The sequence below is a fragment of the Haliaeetus albicilla genome, chromosome 17, assembly GCF_947461875.1.
Source record: "Haliaeetus albicilla chromosome 17, bHalAlb1.1, whole genome shotgun sequence".
NCBI classification, from domain to species: domain Eukaryota; kingdom Metazoa; phylum Chordata; class Aves; order Accipitriformes; family Accipitridae; genus Haliaeetus; species Haliaeetus albicilla.
The window spans coordinates 23448130-23461001 of NC_091499.1; the positions used below are offsets into that span (position 1 = coordinate 23448130).

At 42.1% G+C, this 12872-nt stretch overlaps 1 protein-coding gene across 7 annotated transcripts in view; it reads left to right on the top strand.

Annotated features, from left to right (window-relative positions):
• HS3ST5 (heparan sulfate-glucosamine 3-sulfotransferase 5) overlaps window positions 1-12872 on the top strand; it is a 197914-nt gene that overhangs the window by 154311 nt on the left and 30731 nt on the right. Inside the window, exon 1 of one of the 7 annotated variants that reach the window (XM_069805045.1) lies at window positions 10278-10405. The exons of the other annotated variants lie outside the window; for them this stretch is intronic. The gene's annotated coding sequence lies outside the window, so the exon portion shown is untranslated. Of the gene's footprint in view, window positions 1-10277; window positions 10406-12872 lie in introns of those variants that run through there. 7 annotated transcript variants of the gene reach the window in all.

The window sequence follows — 12872 nt, forward strand, 5'->3', positions numbered from 1 at the left end:
GGTAACACGGCTGAGCTCCCAGGGGCTCGGCTGGTGCTGAGAAGCTTTTCAAATTCTCCTTACGTAGTTTGATTAATGGATCTCAATGAGCAGTTAAGAACTGGTAACTAAACAAAAAGGTTTTGTTTCTAAGGTTTTATTTCACATACAGGACGTCATTTGCTGGGAAAATGTTGTTATCGGAAACATTTCAAAGACCGATATAAAAATTCATTTTGGAATAAAGCAGGAGCTATAGGTGGTGGCTTGTGCACTTAGGTACACAATGAAGTTAGCAATTATTACTTAAGCATTGCTCCGTGCATCCTAAACACTTTCTGAGCAGTGTTTCTGCCCTGAGGAACAAACACACTGAGAGGAGACAGCTAAATAGTCAGCAGACACTTGAAAAAGGGAAGACGAATGGCAATTTATATATCAAATCAGTCAATTCCCTGCAAGTAGCGTGGTAGAAGTGTTGGGTTTTTTTATGTGGCAGAAGGCAGGAAAGTAGCAGATATGTTCAGGGAGGTCGGGCAGTGACTAAAGAGCTTTTAGGTGATGGAGAAGCTGACAAACTGACTGCTTTGATATGAATTGAATTGCACCGGGGTTTTCAGAACTGACTAACACGACTTTGTGTAAGGCACATGGTATAAATAATGAGAAAGAGAAGGAGACATGGTACTGAGTCATATGTTTTGAGATAAGATACGAGCCGCTGGCAGGGAGATGCAGGACCTATTCTGAGCACAGCAGCCGAGGAGAGGACTCAGACGAGAGTGGTGACGAGGGAGGGGAGAAGGAGATACGGTGCAGGACGTCAGGAGGAGTTGCATACACAACAAGCACTTTTCTTCTGCATTTCAAAATGTGATATTAACACAGTGGACATATTTGAAAATAGAAATATAAACAAGTTTGTTCCTGTCCTCTCTGCATTCCTACAAATCGGACAGAAAGGGTGGCACAGCACTACCTCAATTTACTGTCTGTCGTATTCCCTTCTGCACCTGGGCTGCTCCAAGTGTGTTATTGCTGCTGGCCTCTGAGCCTAATTCAGCAGCTCCTGATGCAGAGGTGTAAACCCCTCCGTCAGCTGAGCTATGGCGTGTGCTGTGCTGTCACAGTCCGCAGTTGTGGGTTAGTCCCTAGGAAACTATTGCCAGCCAGTGGAATTTAGAGAAGGTCCAAAGCTGCTTTGAATTACGCCCCAGCTATGATTAATGCAGGAACGTAGTGCAAACTGAGCTTCTGTAAAAACCGCAGGGCTGTGTTGTGCAAGGCAAGGAAGGAAAGAGCCTGGGGTAATTTTTCCTTTCTATTGTTTAAAAAGTCACAATATATCTGCAGTTTCTTAAATGACATTTGAAAGGAATTCAGACAGAATTGTGATTCTTAGGTGTTTGATATGTCTTCTGATTAGTCTTTGTTGGAATTATCTGTACTGCAGAATAATTATCTATACACAATTCCCTGCATTAGCATTATAACCTAATCACATCTATATAGCTTTCTGTATGACTTTTTTAATTGGTTCTGTAATAGCCTCAGTGTAAAAAACAGTAACCTGAAGTGATTAGTCATTCATTATTTTCCCTGTCCCTCAGTCAAAAGAAAGATCAGCTAATCAAATCCATACCGCTACCCAGTCTTTTGCAGAAGTAGCTAGAAGTAACAAGTTGCTTTCACAGGGCAGAAGATCACTTCAGTTCTTTCCCCAAATGACTGCCCAAAATTCAGTGTGGAGCTCCTACAATATCCTTCTAGAAACCACTGTGGGTTGGTTTACATCGGAGAGAGAATTCATATAATTGTGTGTAATTCAAAGCCTTATTTAACAAAAAGGAGAAACATATTCTTTTTGTGTCCAGCACTATCTTATTGATAGAAAGTTTTTCACTAGATTTATTAATATTAAAAGGTAAAATACAGTATTAATCAAACAATATAAATGAAAATAACATGCAATTAACTACCCTGGCTTATATTCTGGAGTGAGATAAACTGTCAGTGTCTTACAAAACTTAAAGCGTTACGGCTAAACAGCTAGTTCTGTATCTTGAGACAGAAAAAAGAGGCTATATGTAAGGTTTATTGTTTCATATTCTTCATTTAATATGCAATTTTATACATAGGTATAATATGCAGTTATATGCAATGCACAAAAAAGTGTTAGTAAACGGGCTTATGACAATATTTCATCTTATATATGATCTATGTACACTGTGACAATATTGTTTTATGTTAAGTATTATTTAAAGGTATAGGTGACCACTATTAGAAGTTAATATTATTAAAGATATAGATGTCACTATTTAATTTACTAGTGCATACACACTCAGTATACCACCTCTTTTTATGTTAATCGCTGTACATAGCTAGAAAAAGTCCCTAACTTGAACAGTTTTAATCTAATCAGATGAAATGAAGACAGGAAATATTTTAGGATATGGTGCTGAGGCACAGATATACTTAATCACTTCCCCAGTCAGTTGATAGACATTAGGTGAAGGGGAAACTGGGCTTGGATGTCCTGAATCCTAAAGAAGTATCTTAAATTCAGTGACCATCCTTCTCTGCTAATGTCCATCCTGTTCTGTTATTCCCCTTTTTATCTTATTTTACACAGTGCTGTGCTTCCTTTTTCAGCCAGAGTATATAATGGTCAAAGATAATATTGGTGCCAGAGGATAAAACTTCCATTAACAAGCTGATGATGTCAGATGCTGTTACCAATTTATTTATTTAAAACTGCCTATCTGTCAACAGAAAACTAAAAGGGAACGTATATTTCCCTGAGTCATCCCCAAAAGATTTAACAACTAAGCCAAGGGCATCAAGCTGGACTGATGTTACACAAAGACTAAAGAGCTTTGCTCAGCACCTTCCCGGCCCCATGCTCTGCAGGTTTGTCTTTTGTGGGATCCCTCCCAAAGGTCTGCTCTCCCTCCCCTGCCCAGTTGGTCTCTGGGATGTGCACTGGAGTGGTGCCCTCGGGCACCGGCACCAAGGAAGAGGCTGTACAGCGTTCTCCTTCGCCCAGAACAGCACCGCCACAAGCCTTCCACAGTCATGCCCGGCTGAACGGCTGCCTTCTGACATCGGATTTACTCAGACTCAGCCTGGTCAGCCAGAATACCTAGTTAGGCCATCAAAAACTATGATATTGCTAAAAATTATTGAAAAAAATTGGCTTTCTATCAGCCTTGAGCTTAGCTTTTGGACAACACTTCAATAACGTTTGCAAGCTATTCTCCATGGCCATTAAAGCTGGTTAATAGGCTGCTGATACATTGAGGGGATTTCCTTTACTCTGTTTCTCCTCTTTAATCACACGGATCTAGGAAATGAGGCTTCATTTAAAAAAGAAAACACAACTCACTGAATATTATCAGATGCACCATAAAAAGATGAATGTGGGATAGAGAGAGAAAAAACAGCCCTTACTGAGAGAAACAGAAATTTTATGCTTGTAAGGGCAGCAGGTGTGATTCAAATGGAGCTGTACCTTCAAGAATATTTTTTCCCTGCAGAATTTTTGAAAGACCTTATTTCCCAGCTATGTTTTACTCAAACACCATTAATCTGTTCCATCCAAATGGTCACAATACTAACAGACCAGAACAAGGTTTCCATGTCCTGTTATTAAAACACCTTTTTTCTCCCTTGTCTGCACATCTTTTGTCATTTCAAGTAGTAACATTTGGCATTTTTTAAAGCTAGAGCCTACAGCATGCAAATTTTTCACTGTGATTTAGATGTCCAATTAGTGTAAGAACATGTCGTGTCAGGACATACAGGGGAAAATAATTACAAGGGGGGGGCAGAAGAAAAAAAAGTGGGCAGTAAGCATGAACCTTAAGACTGATAGGAGAAAACAGAATACCTGTCTTGTCTTTGTGTTAGCAGAAGCTAACTCTGCTACTTTGTTTTCTAGTAAGATATATTTTTTTTAAAATGTACCATTTCAAATGACATGAGAGATTAAGAGGAAAATAGCACAGGTTGGAATCTTTGAGCAGGAATTCAGCAGAGCTATTCATTTAAAACTAAATGTAGGATCCCTTCTCTTATGTTCCTAAGTCCTGCTACCTGCTAAAAAATGTTATTAAATATCCAGATTTAATTACACTGTTGCAACAGATCTTGTTATGAAATAGGAATGAGGTGTCTCCAGAATTCCACAGAAACAGATACAATTTTCCAAGCAAATATTTTTTTAAATATATACAAATCTTTCTTTACATATGTGTATGTATATATGCACATATATGAAGTCCTTTGTGACCTCCCTACTTTTCACAGAGGAAAAACGCTGGGAATTGGACCCGTTACAAATCCTAATCTCACCCTCCCACCACTCACTAGTTTATCAAAACACTGCTCCTGGAAAGCAGCTGTCTTCTGAAAATTCAAAGCTGTGGACTACTTTCTGCACTCACACACATCGGTCCATCTATTCCAGTTGCCTTTAAGGGTGGGCTGCAAGGCAAGCATGGCGTGGGACTCGCAGAGACCCTGGCCGTAGCGGGACAGGGCAGCAGTTGCTCTCGCAGAGAGAGACAGAGCCTTAAAGAACCACAAAAAAAGTACAGTAGAAACTGGATACCTGATTTACTTACAGCAAATTTCCAAATTCTGGCCCCACTTGCAAGTTTGGGAGCTGGGGGAAACAGAAATGGCAGACACTATTGTGGAAAAGCAGCATGGTAAGTCTGGAGGAGTTGTTTTCCTCGCGAGAAGTAAAAGAAAGCAGCACCCTTGCACACCGAGGGAAAAGCAAAGTCTGAAACTACAGACCCCAGGGTGCTGCCAGCGGAGCTCCTTCTCCTGGCTCGGAGCACACGCGCTCGGCTCTTGACAAAGAGAAATGTCGAGAGAAATGGGGGCTGCTGCCGAAACAGTGCAGGCAGCGCCGGGGCTCTGCAGCCGGGGCGCTTCTGGGCACCCCTGCAACCAGCCTCCGCTCAGCAGCCTCTGCAGCAGTTTATCCTGATGGTCCCACACACCTCGGTCCCTTCTAGGAGTATCTGGTAGTTGGGGAACTTCAGGATGATGAGATCAGTTTGCAAGGTTTATACCAATATGAAGGGAACGATGCCTCGTTTGTATCTTTCTGCAGACAAGGACCATATCCTGTAGGTTTTCTACAACCAGGCTACATTCACAGACCTCTGTAAGTAGCTAATCATAATAACAACAACAAAAAAATCTTTGTCTAAAATGGCCAGGGGCTGCATCAACAGTGACAACTGCAGGTACAACAGTAGTTGCACAAGCACTAGGGTATACAAAATAAACCAGCTAGTTTACGTGCACCTTACTTTTAAAAATGATCCATCTCTGGATCAAGACAGTAGCAAGACGTTAAGAACAACCGTTAATTCTCATACTACTCTACCTTCCTCAGAAACAGTTAGGTAAATCTGTCCAGAGCTATTCAAAACTAGATTGGACACTTCATCAAAAAGTGTTAGGAGAAAGCCTGCATGGGAAAAACACAAACTAACATGTCACTTTAATCTTTCCCTCCTAGAGAATAGCTCAGTGACTGAATTAAAATTATGCCTGACTTTCACAAAGGTATTTCTTATAGGAACATATTTGATGATCCTCAACAAGTTTGTTCTAGGACTGGAAAATACAGGAGAATTTTTATTTTGTGGAGCAGTAATACTGCAAAACCGTAGCCTCGTTTTTTCAAAACGATCTGTTTCACATATATTTATGCTTAGCTGACGAATATAAATACCTGATGCCCATACACCAAGCAACCATCTGTGTAAAAGTTAGTGGCAGGCAACACAGTGCGAGCCTTCACTAAATCAATGCCGAAAAGTGATAAAACAAGTATTGTAATACTTGGTAGTTGTGGTGTAACTTTATCAGGCAAGAAATGAGCGGAGAGGTGGGTGGACAGTCTATTTCTTTTTCTCCCTCCTACCTGCCCCAGCCCCTAGACAATCTGATCTCAGTAAAGGTCCAAGATCTCAGTGAAGGACTTGGACTGGTGGCTGGATGTTTTAGCTCATTGGGAGATCTTTAGCACAATACGGTTGTGGGAATGCTTGCCTCCAGCATATGAGCCTTCCTATCTCAGTGTAGTTCCTACCCCTCTCCCAGGACCCGCACATCCCCAGTATCCTGCTCCAAGACCAGCTTCGTTGGGGAGAGAAAAGAAAGCTTCTGGCTGGGAAGAACTCTTCTGGAGCATCCCAGCCTTGCGAGGAAGCCCTGGGGATGAAGCCAGAGCTGCCCTGAGAGCAGGCAGCACCGCTGGGAGCACTGGGCTGGATGGAGCAGAACAGCCTCAGGCACACAAGTACCATGGGCTGCACCTGCACCAGTAAGGCAGTGCCAGGGTACGGGCTCAAACACCATCCTGCCGTTGTTCATTAACGGCAGCGTGCTCTCTGACACGCACTCGGGTTCATGCCAGCTTAGCACTCCCTAAGCCAATACTCCAGCACCATTCAGGGGGCTGTAAGCAAAATAGATGCGGTCACCCTTACTTAAAGAGTATTTTAGCTGTCTAGGTGCAAACTGCTTCTAAGGCCAGAGAGCAGGCTGTGGACTGCTTTATTTACTCGTCCAAATGTGATGGATACCACAACAGTGATGACACTTGATGGCTTTAACATCTTTTGCTACCACACACTTTCAGCTTTCTAGTGCTACTACATGGTGGAATACCTGTCTTTAACGTGAAGGAATTGTGCATCCAGCCACACGTGGGGTTGTGTGTGTGACTGCTATGGATATGCTGGGAGAAATGCTCATGTTAGGACAAGTAAGCGTGCACACCTTATAGTGGAAAATCCATCTCTCTAATCTTGTGTCTCCAGAGGGCTATTTAAAATGTTCTTTAGCAGTATAAAGTTGCAATATTGTGCTCACTAATTCTTAGGACTGCTTGTGGCAGGAAAAGTGTTCTCCTAATCTCTTACTCCTGAGAAGCATAAGGGAAATAAAACCATTGCTATTAGTGCCTGGACTGTGAAGAGATGCCATTGCAATTTTGTCACTACTCTACAGAGACCTGTTCATCAGCATCAGGTTTTTAATTGTTCCAAACCAATGCAGAATTCAGTTAATTTTATGTCTTTTAAAAACTCCCTTTCTGCATAAAAGTAGGTTAAAATATTACCTTAATATGTTTCCCTTATAGATGTTCACACTGCCGGGTAGTCATGTCTGTTATCCTTATTTTGCTTTTAAGTTTTACTTCAGATAAAAGGACATAGATATCTCAGCAGACACAGGATACGCAACATTCATTTCTACCTTTGCATCTACTTACCTATTTATGTCCCTACCTATAACACTCATATAGCCCTGCTTATCATCCTGCGTCTGGGCCAGGACTATAAATATCAATAGGCAGGCACTTGCTTGGCTTTTCAAAAGCAGATCTCTCCTCTCTGCCTTTCCCATGCACAAGGCAGCAACGTCTCAGACAGACGGCAGCCTTTCTGCTGCTCCAGGACGCGATGTGTCAAACGCCGGTGGTTGGTACCTCAGGCTGACCCTGACACACGGGGCCACAAAGCAGGGAAAGGGGCTGTAGCACAGTGCTGCGAAAGGGGGACGTGCCAGCCTGGCTGGAGAGGAACAAGTGGCAGACATCAGGGATGGCAACCAGACACTCAGGCCAGTACAACTGTCAGAAGTCCAAAATTGCCTAAAGGGCCCATGGCTTCACGCAAAATACTCCTGTTTCTAACACCAATATGATATAGTCAACTGCAAAAGTTTGAAAGGTGAGATTTCTTTAATAATAGTAAAGAAAGGAAAAAGAGGTTGCTCCCCAAATGCTTTTCTTCTAGCTGTGTCTTGATTGCCTTTGGATTCCATGGTCTCGGGATCAGAGTTGTTGCAATTCTGAACTTCAGACAAAGCCAAACCAGAGAACAAGTCATGAGCAGGGTTTTGTCCTGGGTTCTCTGGTGTTCCTGCTGAGGGCAGAAGCGTTCAGCTCTGTGGAGATTTCAGCTCAATCCACATTCACATTTGTACTGGGAACAGACTGGTTGAGACGGGGTGACATTTTTTCAGTTGCACTTCACCATTAATGAATGCAAAACCTGATCTGATTAATAACCAGTGTGCTGCAAGCCCCAACTGACTCAGGAATAAATGATTAGCCAATGGAGCTTGCTGTCAAAAGAAATGATTGAGGACATGAACTGAAGAGGATTAAATACATTTGACATCAGAATTTTAAAGCATGTAGGCAGAAAGGTGCCATATGCTGAGCATAGCCCAGTCACTGACCGAGAGGGTTAGAAACTGACTTCCCCATTTAAGCAGGTTCTTCTACAAATGTACACTTCAATTATATTTCACCATGTTGTTTCTTTTTCATTTGGTCCCATTCAGTTCCAGGAAGAGGGAGAAGGAGTATAAAGGAAAAAGCAGACTTTGGACTCCATTGGAAACTGCTAGGAATAACTTGCTTACATTCCCTCAGTATAGGGAGAAATAATAGTCCTGAAAATAGGGGTCTGGCCCTGCATGCCCGGAGGCAGCAGAGCCAGCGCTGCATCAGAAATGACCTGTGAAGGGGCATCAGGGGCAGGTTTTATGGGGCAGTTTGGACACTGGTTGGGGTGCTGGCAGCTGCTTGGGCTGAACTTTCCAACCTGCCCACAGCACAGCCCTACCCTGACCACAGAAAGGGAAGCACTACCTAGGCGAGCTGTCAGTTTGACTTGGGTAATATCTCTTTTCTGAACGGCAATTTCTGGGATTTTTAAAAATGTAATAAATTTTTATAATCCTAATTCATGTGTACCTGTACAGATTTGTTGCTTAACAATTATTAAACTTCTGTGCATGTAAACAGGTGTAAAAAACCCAAATTACTAAGAAAACCAACTGATGTAAATTTTTTTGTGTTACAGCAGCCTTTAATCTCTCATTTCAGGAAATGTAATGTGAAAGAACCAGACAACCTATTGTGGAGTATTGTATTGGAAATTGGCCTAAGTATGGCATTGGGTCTGGTCATTTGCAAGTATTGTGCCGAATACATTGTGTCAAATGTTTTATACCAAACGTCAACTCGTTCCAAGAGTTGTGCCACGCACAGAAATAATCTGCCTCTGTGAACAATCATAAGGCATTAAAAAAATGTAAAACTTGAATCCTGGAAGTAAATCCCAGAATTGCAACCCCAGGAGGGAATTTTCTTTTGCAGATTGCGTGCCAGGCTTTTTCTGAATTATTATCACAGATGGTGAAAAATTCCCATGGCCTTATCCTCATGTTCTTTTTAATTCCAAATGGAGTCTTTTGTGAAACACCAGCATGACTGCATATGCTTGAACTCTGACTGTCCACTTAAACGTATGTTGCACTTCAGTGTTGTGGTCTCCAGGAGAGAGTGTTAGGCTCTGGTTCAGGAGGTTTCGAACAATTTATTTTCACCCCAAGGCCACTGAAACCTTGCCTAGTATTATCTTGGCTAAACTATACTGCTAAACTAAAACAGAGTTGAAACACAGTCTGTCACGCCGTGCCTAACCCAGTAGAGCTGCAAGCTTCAAAAAGTCCGTTCCTGTCTCTCCCAGCTCCATGTGCCCGTCACTTCCCTCAGCTCTCCCCGGTGATCTTTCAGGTGCAGAGTTAGTGGGATCTGCTTGCTGATCCAGTGGAAAATGATGTGTGGCTGGCTGTGCGATCTCTTGGTCGTTGGTCTGATGGGTGACCTCAGACAAGATGCGTCAGCTCCCTCTCCCTCCCACTTATGCCTTGATAAAAATAGGGAAATGATAGTGGTGAGGTCCCTGTAATTGGTTTCTATCCCGGTGAAAGGTCTTCAATGACAGCCTATTTCTCAGTAATTAGGGTGAGCCTATTTAACTGACAGGAAAGCCAAATTTAAAATTACTCAGGTGATGTTATATATCTTCGACCTCAGATTTTCTTCTGTGTGCCTCAACAGGCATATAGTGCCCATTTGTTACTTTGTATAATAGGTGTTCACTCAGAATGAATTTTGAAAGTATATAGTGTCAGAGATCTATAAAAGAAATCACGGGAGCTGCAAGTATTCTTACAGCAGGTGTGAAATTTTACATCTGCTGTAAGTTTGGGATGAAAGCACCGCTCCCATTTTGCAGCTAAGCGAATTTCAGAAGGGGGGTGGAGGGGAGGTGGGCAGCCTGGCTGCAACCTTTTCTGGCGTGCCCGCTGTTTGTCACCCGATAGGGACAGAGCTGACTGCCCGGCGTCCTGCCCTCAGCCCTCAGCCCTCACCCTCCTGCGGGTGCACAGCACCGGCCGTGATGGCTGGGCACTGCCTGCGTCCCTAACCCCGGGGTGATAGCCCATCAGGCATCATTTACCTCGACTCCTCTTGGGGGAGCAGTATAAAACAGCTGGAGTGCGCTTACGGACTTGGCATTTCATGGGCTTTTGGGTGAGTAGCGGTACGAGCCTTATGTACCTGGTACTGGTACACGGTGTACGAGCCGTATTGAAACGGATCCGTTCCACAGGAAATACGATTTTATGCTTCCTAATTAAGCAATTAATTTGAGGTTTGCCTACTATTTTGCAAACGTCAGGGGACAAAGCTGAGAACAAGTGCATGCTGTATTTGCATCAGGAACTGAGGGCTAAAGACTTGTGCAAAACTGATAGTATGCAAAGTTGATTTCCAGGTTAATGTTTGGATGCATTTGAACAGATAGTTAATTTTACTTTTTCCTTCACTGATTTGATATAACCTAGTTTCAATCCCCCCAACAGAATAAGAATACAGATTTAAAGAACGACTTGGCTGACTGATCTCTGTGAGTGTCCTTGAAAGTCCTTCTTTATTCTTATTACGACTCTGTTCTTTTCCACTGGGAAACACATGTTGTCCTGTAACTCCAAACTCATAAGAGACAAATGTCAAGAAAACTTGGATGGTTAAATAAAAATTGATTTGCACAGTCTGAGACTGACAGCTGTTTCATACAGTTTGGGCCAGTGTATGGAAATTTTGAAAAATTAATAACCAGCAAAATCTGTCTCAAGTAAAATATGCTCAGAGTGATCCATCCAAATGACACTAGTTTTATCCACAGAAAACAGTCTTGAATAAACCGTGGTTCATTCACAGAAAAGAAACCAATGATTTTGCTTAATAAAGTGACAGCAAACTTGTTTAGTATGAGCATGTACCCATTTACCATACATTTTTTTATTATTACATATGCCTATGTGTGTAGATAATTAGAGGCCTAATCCAGAAAAGCCCAGAGAGGGAGAGTCGACATTGTGTTGGGTGTTCCATCAGTTCTGCACCACTGAGGAATCTGTTTTCTTTATGGAGAACCCCCCTGAAAGCAATGAAGGCAGTCAATGACCTTCTTTACACAAGTGGGAAGACTCTGGTCATGCATGTCTAAAATGTGCCACAGAAAAAGACATGACTGCCCATTTTATGCTGTGTTGGACTTCACACGGAGTCTGCTTCTAGCAAAGAACATTTCTAAGGTATTGCATACAATAAATGAATCCTCTAGGCTCTTGTTTTCAATGTTGCATGCACTACTTTAGTGTGAAAACTTCTTGGAGGCTTCATGAGCTAAAAATTCTCTGAGGTGAGGTGCTGACACTGTACAAAACAAAACTGATAATGTTGTACCTCTAGGCATCTGTATTCCCGTTCTTCTATATGAAAAAATCAATGTATGACAAAGACGTGGTTTTGGAAGGCCCACTGTATGCAAGTGACTATTAAAATGGTATTAATGGCATCTTAGGCAAATTGGCATTTGTTAAGCATATGGGTAGTATTATTAGCATGACATATGCCTGGCATTTGAGTAACAGTCATCAGTATATATGAAACAGAAGGTGCCTGCTTCATGGGTCAGTTCTCTGCTGAAATCTGTAGAAAGTGGAATTGAAACTAAATAGCTGCTGAACACAGCGCAATTTGGAGAAACTACGTGGTCTCTACATCTCCCATATAAACCTGAGATTGAAGGAAAAGCTGCAGTTGACCGAGGAGGCTTATTCAACTAAACCAACTCAGGTGATGTGGATGCCTTCATCATGCAAATAAAAACATGTAATAGCAGCGCACCTGCAGTGTGATAAAGTGCCCAGTGTGTGTGTGGCAGCAGCTCCATAGGCTGTGTACTGTGTGTTTTGAAACTAAATCTTTCTTCCTCCTATTGACTTCTTGCCCTCTGGTACATTGAGTTGGCTGCTTGAGACGCTTTCACTAAGTACAAAGTCAATTGACTCTAAGTGGCGATGAAGAAAACGTCGTGTGATTAATATTACAGTTCAAGCTCTTCTGATCAGTCACAGAAAGAGCAGTCAAATAAACTCAGCTTCATTTCGAAGAATCACACACTGTTAATGGTGAAGAGTCTGCCCAGAGCCCGAAGGGAAAAACAAGCCACTTGAGGCAAATCTCTCTTCTTTTACATAGAACAAACCAGTTGAGCGGTGTTAAAAGCTGCCTATTGATTTGTGCCCAGACTGAAAGCCATGCAGTGATGTAAATGAAAATGTGTCAAGAGTCAATATTGATTTTTTTCTTTTTTTTCTTCTCTTTTTTTAAAGCAAGGCCACCCCCTTTGGGAAATACTGTTAGCTATACTGCTAGGCTTGTCAGCGAGTGAAGTAAGACCCTTTTCCACAAGACTACATATGTCCAGACATCAAATTTCCTTCTTTTACTGAGGTAATATGGACGGCATGCTGAGAGCAGCTATGTTGACAAAATTTCTTTTTTTGAGAAAATTCCTAGGTGAAGAAAAAGAAATGGCAAAGAGAAGAAATCAAATGTTAGAGAAGATAAATTTGCTGGGCTGAGCTTGCATTCTAATACTTGCAGAGTAAACCAAATTTGAAAAAGAATCTTTGCTTGCAATAGATTT